The sequence below is a fragment of the Pipistrellus kuhlii genome, unplaced genomic scaffold (genome assembly GCF_014108245.1).
Source record: "Pipistrellus kuhlii isolate mPipKuh1 unplaced genomic scaffold, mPipKuh1.p scaffold_m20_p_1, whole genome shotgun sequence".
Taxonomy (NCBI): domain Eukaryota; kingdom Metazoa; phylum Chordata; class Mammalia; order Chiroptera; family Vespertilionidae; genus Pipistrellus; species Pipistrellus kuhlii.
In genome coordinates this window covers 126,000,891-126,014,797 of record NW_023425404.1, presented here as the reverse complement: position 1 = coordinate 126,014,797, position 13,907 = coordinate 126,000,891, and the positions used below count along the sequence as shown (strand labels likewise).

The 13,907-nt window shown below is 43.4% G+C and overlaps 1 protein-coding gene across 1 annotated transcript in view; it reads right to left on the bottom strand.

Annotated features, from left to right (window-relative positions):
* Positions 1-13,907, bottom strand: part of ADARB2 (adenosine deaminase RNA specific B2 (inactive)) — a 412,641-nt gene that overhangs the window by 194,706 nt on the left and 204,028 nt on the right. The window lies entirely within an intron of this gene.

The following is a 13,907-nucleotide window of genomic DNA, read 5'->3' as shown; positions in this document are numbered from 1 at the left end:
TGTACCACACTTTGGGAAACACTGTAAGACTTACAGCCTCTGCTCACTCGATGGGTGGCATCTAAACTGAAGAGACTCATGATGATTACGGTGACTAATGGTCAGGGTGTAGGTGCAGGGTTTCCCATTTTGTGTGCATGTGTGCATATGCATTTTTATACACATATGAATAAAACAAATTACAAATATTAATAATTCTTAAAATGAGAAACAGAATAACAAGGCACTCCTGAAGATCGATGAGCTTTCCAGACCATGCGATTTGTAGAAATGCTTGTCAGACGTGCTCTCTGATGGCACCTGGCTTCCCCCTCGGGTATTCCATGGTTAGTGTTAAGGTTGTTTTGGAGCAGTGTGTGTGGGAATCAGGGTCCAGGGCTGGGTGGGAGGTGGGGGCACAGGGGCAGGTAGGAGGCACTGAGTGGGGGCCTGAGTGAGGTCATGAACTCTAGGTGGGAGCCAGGGGAGGTTGTGAGCCATTGAGAGGGTCTTGATATCCACCAATTGGTGCAGAGTGGAATTGGGGTGCCAGAGATGACACCTGCCCTTGAGTTGAAGGAATGAGTGGTGGTGGAGCCGCTCTGGGCAGATAAGGGTGATCATGGAGTTCTGTGGATGCCTCTGTCCAAGCTCTCATCACATGCTCCTCATATGTGCTTCTCATTGGAGGTGGGCCTACCTCTGGCTCCGGGCTGGCACAGAAGCCACACTAGAAATGTTTCGTATGTGGATCAGCTAATGGGAAATGCTCTGAGACCCTTGTCCTGGGGAGGATGTGGATTATAGTCCCAGAAGTGTTAGTGTCATTGGCTCTCCCATGAAAGACAGATAACCTGGACTTAATAAATGTGCCCATTCATATCAGCAATGGGTCATTTTCATCTGATTAGGAAATTAGGAAAATGCCTTCATTTTTTCTATTGTAGACAACCAACAAATATTGTGTATTTTATAATAGACCAAATGATTCTGTCTGAACTTGGCTCGCTGAAAGAAGTTTTGGCACAGACCCACTTTAAATGTAACTTGGATAAATTGGATTTCATTAAGATTAACAACTCAGGCTCTTTGAAATGTACTTTTAAAGATGAAAAGACAAGCCACAGTCAGGAAGAAAATATTTTCAAATCACATATTCAACATAGGACCAGTGTCCAGAATATACAAAGTGCCATCAAACTCAATCATAAGAAAAGGAATAACTATAAGAATACAAAAAGGATTGAAAGAGACACTTTGTTAAAGAAGAGTTCAGAGGGAAAATATATATATATATATATAGGAGAAGATCATCAATGTCATAAGTCATCAGGGAAATGCAAATTGAATTAAAATTAAAATGAAACCTCTGCATACCTCTGAGAACAGATAAACAATGTGGAAATAATAGTGAGGGCTGACAAGGATGCTGTAACTTTCAAAACCAGCACAGTCCTTGGGCAAAAGCTAGGTAGCTTTTTTACGAGGTTAAACCTGGCCCTCTCTCTGTGACCTAGCAGTGCCAAGCCTCAGTCATCACCCAAAGGATGTGACTGTCCCTTCACATGGAACCTGTGCATGTCTATTTGTGGCAGTTTTGACCATATTTGCCCCAAACTGAACACAGTGCTAATGTGTTTCAATTAGTCAGAATGGATAAATAAACACCTTATGTCAGGTAATGAAATATAACTCAGCAGTGGAAAAGAGTGAGCTGATGTTGAGTCTCTGATGCTTTGTACTCAGGGGAAGAATTCAGGCTCGCAGGACACCTGTGACGTGATTTAATTGTAACAGTCACCATTACAGGGACGGAGCCCAGACCAATGGTTGGGACTGGGGGCAGGAGTTGCTTGCAAAGGGCTAAGAGGGGATGTTTCTGGGGAGATCAAACTATTTTACATTTTGATGTGCTTTAAGGCTGTTTGTGCTCACAGACTGCCTACGAATAAGAATGAATTTCACTGTATATTGGTTATATCTCAGTTGACCTGATTAAAAACAACATTCAGGGAGGGTGAAAGAAGCAGCCATGATGATTATTAGTTTGAAAATATCAAAAAGGATTGACAGCATCCCATCCCCACCCATGCACGACAAGAGAGTTCCTGCCTTTCCTGCTAATTTTTGGGCTTAATGCTGGCTTGATGCTCTTCGTCTCTACCCTGTAAATGTAATGTAAGTGGGGCCACTTTAATATGGAGCTGGTGCTGCCATCCCAGAGGACTCTCTCACATGCCAAATCTGAGATCCTGGATTGTTAAAATGGAGAAGAATAACCTTTGCCCCAAAAAACTGTTTGGCAAGATGATAAGAAAGCAGATATTATGTCTACTGTGCTGATGAGCCCTGGACTGAAAATGGAAAGCGTGTTTAGAATTAGCGTCACCGGGAAGCATCATCTGCATCCATCGCCAGGCCTTCTTTCTGTGGATGTGGGTGTTCCTTCCCCTCTCGCCTTTGTCTCCTAATTGGAACATTCTCTGGGCTTCTGCCTGAATCAGAGCTGCACAAATAGGAATTCTTACTGCTCTCAAAGACTCTCAAATAAATGCCTGTAACCTCTCACTTTGAAGGGTCTTTTGTTTCAAGGAAACAACTTTCACCGCACCGCAGGAGAAGAGTGCCCAGCGGCTTCGCAGGGAGGCCCGAGGTGTGTGTGTGTGTGTGTGTGTGTGGGGGGGGACAGCCACAGAAATTATGGGTTTATAGACACAAATGGAGAACAGACAGTGGAAAGCACATTCTTATTTTTTTCTGTTAATTTTTAAGGGTAAGAATGGAATAACTAGGGTGAACCTTGAGGACATTATACTGTTAGATAAGCCAATCATGAAGACAAATACTGTGTAATTCCACTTATATGAGGTCATAAGAGGAGTCAAGCCCACAGAGACAGAGAGTAGGATGCTGGGGGCTGGGGGCCAGGGGTTGGGGGGCAGAGAGATTTGGGGGAGTGGTATTTATGGGGACAGAGTTTCATTTTGGGAAGATTAAAATAATTCTGGACATGAGGGTGGTGATAACTGTTCAACAATGTGAATGTACTTAATGCCACTGAGTTGTGCACTTAAAAATGATTATATAGTACAACTTATGTACATATGTTTAAAATGAAAAGAAAGAATGAGAAAGGTACAAACCATCACCTCTGGGGTAGTACCAGGGGCCCGACTCTCTCAGGCGAGTTTACTTTCTTGGAATGGCCTTTTCAGAGCTGCCTTTGACCAAGCAGAAGCTTGATAATAAACACATGGTTGCTGCCTTGGCGAGTGCTCTGCACCTTTCTCCACTGCTCGTCCTCCTGTGGGCCCACAACTGCTTCTGGAGTCTTGGTGCCCACAGAGGCCCCTGTCAGCCTGTGCAGAGTGAGGTAGCTGGGCTCAGGCCACCACGTGGGGCCAGGCGGTGTGAGAACATATGTGAGCAGGGCACCTGCTGGTCAGTGTCCTGTCTGGGAAGTGTGAGTGTCATGTGTTAGGAACAAGGCAGGAGGAAGTGGCGTCACCCCTGTAATGCACTTTGCAGGGCTCCTGGCCCACAGTGAGCAGTCAGCAGAGGTGAGTCTGTCAGTGCGTCAGCGAGATGCTAGGTGCAGCCAGGTACGAGTAAGTGATCCAGACCAGCGCCAACCTCTGTGGCCCTCAGCCAGTTGGCTAGATGCCCTCCAGGATCACCAGCCAGGGAGGCCCTGCCACGGCCTGGCTAGGCCAGGTGCCTAGTTGCATTGACGAACCTGTTCTCCTGGGAGCTATGATTTGACCTTCACTTGAAGGTGACCAGCCTGCAAATGACTCAAGTTCTGGTTGAAGCATGACTGACTTTGTCTTTTGCGATGATGAAGGTGTTAGAGTCATAGGCCTGGGGCTCAAAGCTTGTTCTCCTTAGGGCTGGGGTCAGGCTGAGAAAGCATGTGGACTAAGTTAGAACTCAACCACCCCTTCCCCTTCTGTGGGCCCAGGGGCAACAGAGGAACAGACAGCATAGGGGAGGGGCTAATGACCAGATCAAAACCCTCATTCAGGTAAGCAGGCGAGCCATCTGCCATCTGCACCTGGGGGCAAGGTCCTTGCAGTCTGTCTGCTCACCAGACTCCTGACCTTCCTGTTGGGATCCATCACCCCAGTTGTCTCATGGACTTCAGGGGGAGCTCAAGTTCAGACTCCTTACCGCCCACTTGTTGCTAATGACTTCAGGTGAAGCAGAAAATACATTTAAGATGGTCTCCTCCTCTCTCTTCCCTCTGAGGTCTATGTAGATCAGGAAGTACTGAGTGGCCCAAAGAGACCATGATCCCAAGCAATTTCACGCTGTTTCATCCAAGTGTTTACCAGCGCTTTCTAAATATGCTTTGAAAATGCCACATATCCAGGTGAATAAGAAAACACTCATTTACTTCTCTCAGGATCCCTGGGGTGGCGGCTCCATCTCAGCAGTTAAGGCGATTTATCCAAAGTCATGCTCAGTGACAGCCCGGTCACCCCACTCTCAGCAGAGTAGCTGCTGTCAGAGAGTTCTGGCGGCTGGAGAGTCATCTGCATGAAGACGCTTTCCTCAAGGCTGTGCCACAGGGAGGATTGTTCCCATCCTGTGAGCTATTAGACGGTGGTGTCCTAACCCCGGAGAGCCCAAAATAAATTCAAATCTGTCCCTGAGGGGCCTGGCTTCTGGCTGGGATGGACTCATCAGCCCAGTTGTCTGAGGCCAGGGTCTTGGGCACAGGTTAGATTTTCATGTAAATTGGAGCCCAGGGAAAAACAAAGGTAAGTGTGTCCTTGAGTGCTGAGTGAGTATGGATCCTCCGGAGAGAAAGAAAAGTGGGAAATCTTGAAGGCAGGCATCAGTTTACAGCTTTTGAAGGCCTGGCCTTGACTCTCCTGTTTGATGGATTTCTCTCTCTCTGTCTCTTCCACTCCCTTTCCTGCCAAGCTCTGGCCCTCTCATAAACAGGGAGAGCTGCTTCGTGGTTATGTCTGCCGTATAAAAGTTACAATACTTTCTGTCTGCACACTGCAGCCACTTGGTCTATAACTGTCTTTAACACTTTAAGAGCATATCAATTTAGCTCTTGGCGACTGATTGGAGAGGTGCACAGTTCAGGAAGGACATTTGTGTAAAAAGCCATTACTGGTTTTCATGCTTTTGTCGGTTCTTTCAAGGGAACATCTTCCTGATGGAAACAAAACAAAACAAAACAAAACAAAAAAAACCACCCATAAAAAACAAAAAACAAACAAACAAAAAGGAGCCCAGTCAGTTTTGGAGAATGAATTACAGACTGTACAGCTTCCTGGGAAGTAGCTTCTTTTCCTTGTCTCCTGCTCAGGGACTTGGAAGCCAGACTGAGGTTGGCGAGCGCATCAGAAGCTGCTCCCACTGTGTGTGTACTTTGGGCTGTGTTGGCATATTCGAGCCACATGGCTGCCGCTGCTGGCACCAAGAACAGAGGCTCAGAGAGAGGGCGAGGTGACAACTTAGGAGGCGCCATGCCCTTTCCTGGGAGATTAAATCCACCACTGAAACAGTGCCAGCAGGACCCACGCCCCCTGCCTGTGGAAAGGTCAGGTCAGCTCTGTGCCCGGGACACGGGAACCAGACACCAAAATGAGTAATGTAACAATCCTGATCCAGCCCTGGCATTGCGTGCTTCAGGAAAATAAGCACAAATGTTTATGCTGGCAAGTGGTAAAATCCCCTGCCACATCCTTTATTCCATCTTGTGAGTTTAAATAGAACACATTGAGCTCTCCAGGGTAGCTGGCTCTGACATGGCGCTGTGTCCCTCTCCATGAAATGAACACAATCTGTCTGATGAGGACATGGAGGCCCAGTAATTTACCACCTCAGCTGGAATGTGAAGTGCTCCCCACTGCACAGATTGAAGCCTTCTCTCCATTATTGCAGTGGGATCAAAAGACTAGCACGCTGAAGTGCTGTGCTGCTAGGCCCGCTCGTTATAAGGGTGGCTTCCCAGCCCATGTGTTTTTAACATGTCAGCAAAGAAGGTCGTCGGGATTAATCCTGTCCTTTTCATCTGGGTTTTCTCTTTAAAAGAATATTATCACTTGAAATTTCAAATATTTGTGAAACTGAAAAGTAAAAGAAAAACAACAAGCAAAATTTAAGATCGAACTATACCACTGCCCCTTGAGCCTATCCTGAATAACGTTTTCAGACGGTGACCCCAGACAGTGAGTGACCCCAGAGGGTCCTCAGTGGCCACCTGAAGTTGAAGGGAAAGTTGGCTCAACTCAGAGCTTCTCGTTCAGTTTGTGATGAGAACTGGATTCTTTGGGTAAAACTGCTCCCTGGTGGTGGAGAGCCAACCAGGGCTTGCTGCTGCCTGTGCTCCCCACACAGTGCAGCGCTGTCTACCTCCCCTATGCAACCAGTCTGCAGGATTATCTCACGGCACACAATACCTTCCTAGTATCCAAATACTCTCAAGTGGAAAAGGCAGAAGTGACAAATGGCGGGAAATAGCAGACACCTGACGATGCCCTAATGGCAGAGTGAGTGATCGAGGCCAGGAGACCGTCACTGCCACCAGCGTCGCAGCCCCGTCTGCTCTCCTGCAAGGATGGAGGGAACTTCCTTTTCCTGGCCCACAGGTTCGTTGACTTTTCTCTTACAAGTGGAAGTGGCCTCCAGGTCTGATAAATCTGATGCCAAAGGTGAGCCAAGATGATCATAGGAGACAGATGTTCATGCCCAATAGAATCACGCCTCATACTTTCTTTCTTGGATTATTGCATATGAAATCTGGAGGCGCCTACAGGATCAACTCCAGCAATTTTGTGATTTTACAGAAGAGATGCAAAAGCTCAGAAAGTTGAAGCAACTTGCGTGAGCTGCACAACTGGGCTGCTACACAGCTGGGGGGGAACCACCCCTGAGCAATGCTTCTTGTCATCCAATTTGGAGCAAGGCTCTCTAGGAATTGGAGGTGGCCTCCAGCGGCACCCGTCTCCTCTCTTTCCCACAGAGCATGCTGATCACAGACATTGAAAAAGTCGTTTAGAGATGGGACTGCAGGCTGGTTTTAATTTGGGTGCTTCTCTGGCAGAACACACTCAGATAACGGCCTTTTTGCTGCTGCTCTTGTGTAAAACATCTTGTTAACTGCTTAAGGCTACTGAAGGTTGTGCCCTTCCTTTCCTTGGCAAAACGCAGTTTTCAGATAACATTTAGTCATCACATCTTTTTTTTTTTTTAATTTAAATCTTTATTGTTAAAGAATTACGTATGTTTCCTTTTCCCTCCATTGACCTCTCCCCAGATGCTCCCACTCCTCAGCACATGCCCTCACACGCCTACTGTCTGTGTCTATCGGTTATGCTCATATGCATTCATACAAGTCCTTTGGTTGTTGACATATGCCATCTTTATTCCCTTACCTGATTTCGGAATTATTATTATTCTGGCTTTACAATTTGTCTTTTGAAAGTGCAAAAAAAGTTATGATAACTATTGACAACTTCAGATTTTACTTAAGATATCTGGTGATTATTGCCAATTTTCAACATCACACTTTTACCTACTTACACAATCTTTAGATTGGTGGAACAATGGAGGAATGACTAGATAGGATAATAATTAGTTTAAGAATTCTGATAAATTCATGAATTGACTGGTTTGATAGTTTTATTAATTGATCCTTTGTTCATTCCTACATGGATCTATATTTAAAAAAATCTTTATTAAGTGATTAATATATAAAACTGACTTTTATGGCATTTTCTATTTTTATTTTATTTTAATTTTTATTGTTGAGAGTATTACATGTCTCCCTATATTATCTCCTCATTGCCCCCTCCATCTGGCTTCCATTCTACCCCAGACATTCACTACATTATTGTCTGTGTCCATGGGCAATACATATCCTATGTAATAAAAGGGTAATATGCAAATTAACCATCACTCCATCACAAAGATGGCGGCACCCAAAGCCACGAGATGGTGGTGCCCAGTCCTCTCAGCCCTGGCAGAGTCCCCCAGTCCTGGGGGAGGGGGAGTGGCCACTGAGAGCTTGAGCGGCCTGATAGAACACTTGCTTCGTCGCCAGGGCAATGAGGCAAGCGTTTGCACTAGGCCGCGGATGGGCCTCTGGACCACTGAGAGCTTCTGGGCAGAGGGCGTGGGGCGGCCAGGCCCTGCAGAGAGCTACTGGTGCAAGGAATCATGTGCAGTGCTACTAATATGCATATCATTTCTTTGGCTAATCTCTTCCTGCACTCTCTTCTCTTCCTTCTGAGGTTTGTCAGTCTGTTTCATGCTCCCATGCCTCTGGATCTATTTTATTCCTCAAAACCCTGGACATTGTAATATGTACAATTTCATGTGTTTGCAGATATACATACACCCATGAGACCATCACCACAATCAAGATCATAAACATAGCCATCACCTCCCAAAGTTTCCTCCTGCCCCTCCTTTGCTTTGCTTAGTGGTAAGAGCACTTAGCATCTGTTAACACATTTTTAAGTATACAATATAATATTGTTAACAATAGGTACCATGCTGAACAGCAGATCCCTTGAATTTACTTATCTTGCATCACTGAAACTTCATTAACCATTGAACAACAACTCCCCGTTTCCTGCCTCCCCAGCCCCTGGTCACCACCATTTTACTCTCCATTTTGATGAGTTTGACTATTTTAGATTCTCATATAAGTGGAATCATGCACTATTTGTCTTTCTGTGACTGGCTTATTTCACAAAGCATCATGTCCTCCAGGTTAATCCATGTTGTCACAAATGACAGGATTTTTTTATTTTTATAAGGCTAAATAATATTTTACTGTACATATATACATATTTTCTTTATCTGTCCATCCATCAGGGACATTTAGGTGATTTCCATATCTTCTTGTCTATTTTGAATAAAGCTGCAATAAATATTTTAACTTCTTTCAAAAAATGAATGAAGAAGGAACACTTTCTAATAAATTTTATAAGGCCAATATTACCTTGATAACAAAGACACTGCAAGAAAAGAAAACTAAAGCCCAATATCCCTGGCAAAGATAGATGCAAAAATCCTCAATAAAATATTAGCTAACTGAATTCAACAATACATTAAAAGGATCGCACACCATGGTCAAGTGGGATTTATTCACTTTTGAACCAAGGATGGTTCAAAATCCACAAATCAATTAATATGGCATACAAATGGTCAACATATACATGAAATGATGCTCCACATCACTAACCATTAGAGAAATGCAAATCCATATCATGATGCAATATCATCTCACACTTGTTAGAATGGCTGTTAAAAAAAAAAAAAAGACAAGACATAACAAGTGTTGGGGACGATATGGAGGAAAGGAAAACCTTGTGCACTATTGGTAGGAATGTAAATTGGTAAGACCACTATCGAAAACAATATGAAGGTTACTAAAAAGTTAATAATAGAACTGCCATATGATCTTGCAATTTCACTTCTGGGTATGTATCTAAAGAAAATAAAATCAGTACCTTGAAGCAATGAAGCAACTCATTGCAGCATTATTAGCATATATTTTTAAAATTTATTTTTTAAAAATATATTTTTATTGCTTTCAGAGAAAGGGAGGGAGAGGGAAGGAAACATCAATGATGAGAGAGAATCATCAATTGATTGTCTCCCACATACCCCACAGTGGGGATCGAGCCCACAACTGGACCATGTGCCTTGACCAGGAATCGAACCCCGATCTCCTAATTCATGGGTTGATGCTCAACCACTGAGCAACACTGGTGGGCTACAGATATTTTTAAAGAGTTTACTGTTTATAAGTGCCTGTCAGGTACTTCTTAGGAGAGACAGAGAAATAAACTTACTGCTGCTATCTTTGAGGGACCTATAGTCTTATAGAAGAGACAGTAATTCTCTAGGTGTAGTAATAAACAGGAAGATATCATGCAGAAAGGAACAGACAAGTGCTGAGAAAGTTCTAGGAGAGGTTATATCTACTAGACATATTTTAAAAAAGGACTCACTGAGGAGGTGAATAGGTATAAATGGGGAAGTTATTTCTGAAGTTGTGGAATAGATCCAACCAAATGAAATAAAACAATCAAGTCTCAGAGATAAGAACGAACAGGACTTGTATGGGAATAATGAGCAATTTAGTTTGGATGGAGCAAGTGTTCTTTAAGTGGACCGAGGTGGAAACTAGAATGTGATCTCAAGTAGTCTGGACTTGGTCAAGGCAACAGCAAAGAGCTGCAGACGCTGAGCAGGGGGAAAACCCTATGGGAAAACCCAGCCTGACCTTCTCCTGATGTGTACATTCTTTCTCAAGCCACAGTCCCTTTAGGGGGCAGGGACTCTGACACACCAAACAAGCCCAGGTCTGCTTGCCAGCAGCAAAAGGACAGCTACAACAACTGCTCCCAATACAAACACATTTGAAGGGCACTGTATGCTTACCTACTTTATCAAGAGGTGTATGAATTACTCATAGTTGAACTGCAATGCATACAGCTTTCCAAATCCAGCAGTTGAAAATTATAAGCCAAAATATGGTTGATGAAAATATGCATTGCTATACAGTGTAGGCTCTGTAAGGTTATATAACATATATAAATAGCATATAACAAAGATAACTGAAAACATTAAAGCTAAATTAGCAGAACTTTATACTTCACAGAATGAAAAGTGGTAACTTAAAACCATGCCTAACTCAAAATAACATTAAATATACATTTCTAGGAAGTGTTCCTCTCACACATTGTGGGATCCCACTTACCTTCTTATCTGTGTGTGCACATGTCTACAGGAGCTTTGTACTAGCCAGGATTTATCAACCTTTATGAATTGAATAACAGCAATTTTTAGTAAATTTTATGACTTATATGGTGATATATGTGTAAAGAATCTTTAGATGTAAATTCAGAAAAAAAAATCTATAGAATCAATTGCTTATAAGAACCAAAACAAACAAACAAACAAATAAACAAAAAAACACCACATTTAGCTCAACACCCTCCTTCGAAATTATCCCAGAGGAATGGTTTTTCTGCTTCCAAAGAACATGCTCTCGCTGTTCCACAGAAGATTTCACTCCACAGCCAGGGCTCTCCAGAAGGTTTCCTTATATTACTATAATCTACCTCTTTGTAAAATCTACCCACTCTCCCCCTTCTGACACCCATAGGGCTAGGAGAACTCTTATTTCTTATGTCCTCAACTATCAGATGAAAACTAATTGTAATTATATTTTTCATTTTTCTGCGGAGTAGGTTGAGGCTAAGATTTCATAATTTCTTGATAAACTTTGTTGCTTAATTGTTTACATTATTGCATCCTGGTGATGTGTTTTTTGTACTTCAATTCTAACACTCACTACATTCCCATGCTTTCCAGAGTTGTGTGCCTTCATTAGTTTATGATCTCTATCCAGATCTAAAAACATTGAACAGGAGGGACTCCAGGACAGCACCATTACAGATCATCTTCCTATGAAGGGTGGTCTCTGCGAAGGGTCTTTGAACAAAGCAATAGTATTTGGTATGGTCATTTAGATGATTACTAATCAAATTTATTTATACAACAATTCAGTACACACTTAATCATCTTGCCCTTAAATAAATAATTCAGTCTAAGAGTTCAGCAAAAGTATTGGGCATCTGCTGAGCACCAACAATGAGACTCCTGAAATGAATAAGATATTACATGCACACTCGATATGCTTCTTTTGGAGTGGGTCAAACAGATCATTTAAAAAAACATGTTGAGGGCAATGGTAGAATAATAAGGGAGGAGGGGAAACTTTAGAGGATGAAGAAGTATAATAATTAGATTTGTGTTTTAAACAATCATTTTGCTACCAGAGTTGGCAATGTCTTGGTAGGAAATGAAGATGTGGATTAAGGTAGTGCTACAGGATAGAAAGGAGATATATTCAGGAAGTGTAAATATATAGGACCTGTTGACTTGAAACTTGGGCTCAGAAGAGAGAGAGGTTTCAGACTGGACAATTTGGATGGATCATGATGGTATTCACCAGGATGAAAACTACAAAAACAGACACCAGTTTTTGGAGTAGGGGAGACGTAAGTTCCATTTTGGAGCTGTGATGGGCCTGTGGGGCATCAGGTAGAGCTGTCCAGTGGGTAGATGGGTAACTCATGGGAGTTGGGAGACCCGGCTGATGTGAGGGTGTCGAATCCTGGTGTTGAGCTCTACTAATACTTGCTATTCTATCAAAATCGTGGTTATACTTATGAGTTATAGTCTCAAGCTCACTCTCTCACAGTCTGTGTATTTCTCATTGCATCAGTCTTTTCTCTAAATACCATCTCCATTGATGTTTTGCTCTTACGTTTTGAATATTGAGCATCACTGTGCAAATTCCAGGGGAACACATGGAGTAAACCTGGCTCCTGCCCTTTGGGAGGTGACAGTTTGGGAGAGGCAGACATAGATGCTAATTGATCAGAAGTTGCAATAAAGGGTGTATTCTGCGGTGGGGATGTATAGACACAGAGCCCAGAGGAGGGTTGGCCATTGGTGGTCAGGGAGGCCTGTGGAGACTAAGTGACAAATAGCCTCTCCTGGGGATAGAGATGAAGGGGGAGAGGTGGCAGGCAGATGAACCTGAGTGATATGTTGAGAAAGAAGAGGAGGCAAGCCAGAAGGTGTGGCTGGAGAAATATGATAGAACATAGTGGGCTGTGGGCATCAGGACAAAACATGCCACTAAGACACAGCTCACTCACATGTCCCAGGCACCTGCGAGAATGTATAGTAGTTGGCATGAAGATCTAGTGTGGAGATGTTTCTCTCAGGTTCAGGTGGGTGGGTGGAGGTAACTCCTTCAAGGAGATAAAGGATGTCAATTCACAAATATGGATTCGATGTTTGTGTCCCAGACTGATGAGCTGGGAAGCAGGGAGGGACAGCTTCAGAAAGTCAACAATGATTCATTGCATCGAATATCACAGAGGTCTAACAGCGAGGATGCAACATGCCCACAGGCCTGGGCCATATGGAGGACACAGGTTGGCCTGGAGGGAGCGTCACTGCACATCACTGCACACTTTAAGGCATGTTTGTTACTGCTCGTGCCAACTCCATGACAACAATCAGGGCCCCAGTTGCTCATTGTGACATCACAATTAGGTGCTGTTCCTATTAGAGGCTCTGTCAGTATTTATGGGGTAAATGAATGGATATTTTAAAGAATAATAAGAAGGAATCACTCCTCCCACAGGAGACTGGGATGGATGTGACCAAGATCTCAGATGCACCTGGAGCAGGGGTCCCTCTCCTATAGATAGATGGTCGAGGTCGTCCCTGCTTTCATTCTCTAGAGGCTCGTGGGTTTAGAATAACCAGTGTGGAGATAATGAAAACATCGTCTGAAGTCTGGTGCTACAAGTTTTTCTGAGCAATTTATTGACTCCTTTTCTTACATATTTAAGGTAACATGATGGAAGGCAGGACACTTTTGTCCCAATCTTCTGCTTTTTGTCCCTAAACTACAAACTGGTGATCACCAAGCCTCAGTTGCCTTACCTGTGAAAGGGGAGGATAATATTTACCTGCCTCATTGACAGGATCAGGCTGTGAATCTGGGCTACACTCAGCAGATGGGCAGTCTTTCAAAGTCCTTGAGAATTGCAGCCTGAACAGTTGTGAAAAGGAGGAGGAGACAGGTTTAAACAGACATGAATGGATGTGGTGCCTTATGTTTTTCATCTGGTGTGTTCCTATTTTTTAAGTTCTGGTTGTATGAGAGAGACTTCCCTATGGGAATGTGAGATTGTTTTTGCTTGATGGTTATGTTGCATACATTTGGAAATGAAGTTGGAAGAGACAGAACTGACCAATCAAGAAAAAATATGTGTAAGTCAATTAACCTTTTGTGTTTGGGCTTTATCTCCAGATGTAAAGGCCACTGGAATGAGTCTCAGAAATGCCTCAGCAGGTGGCCA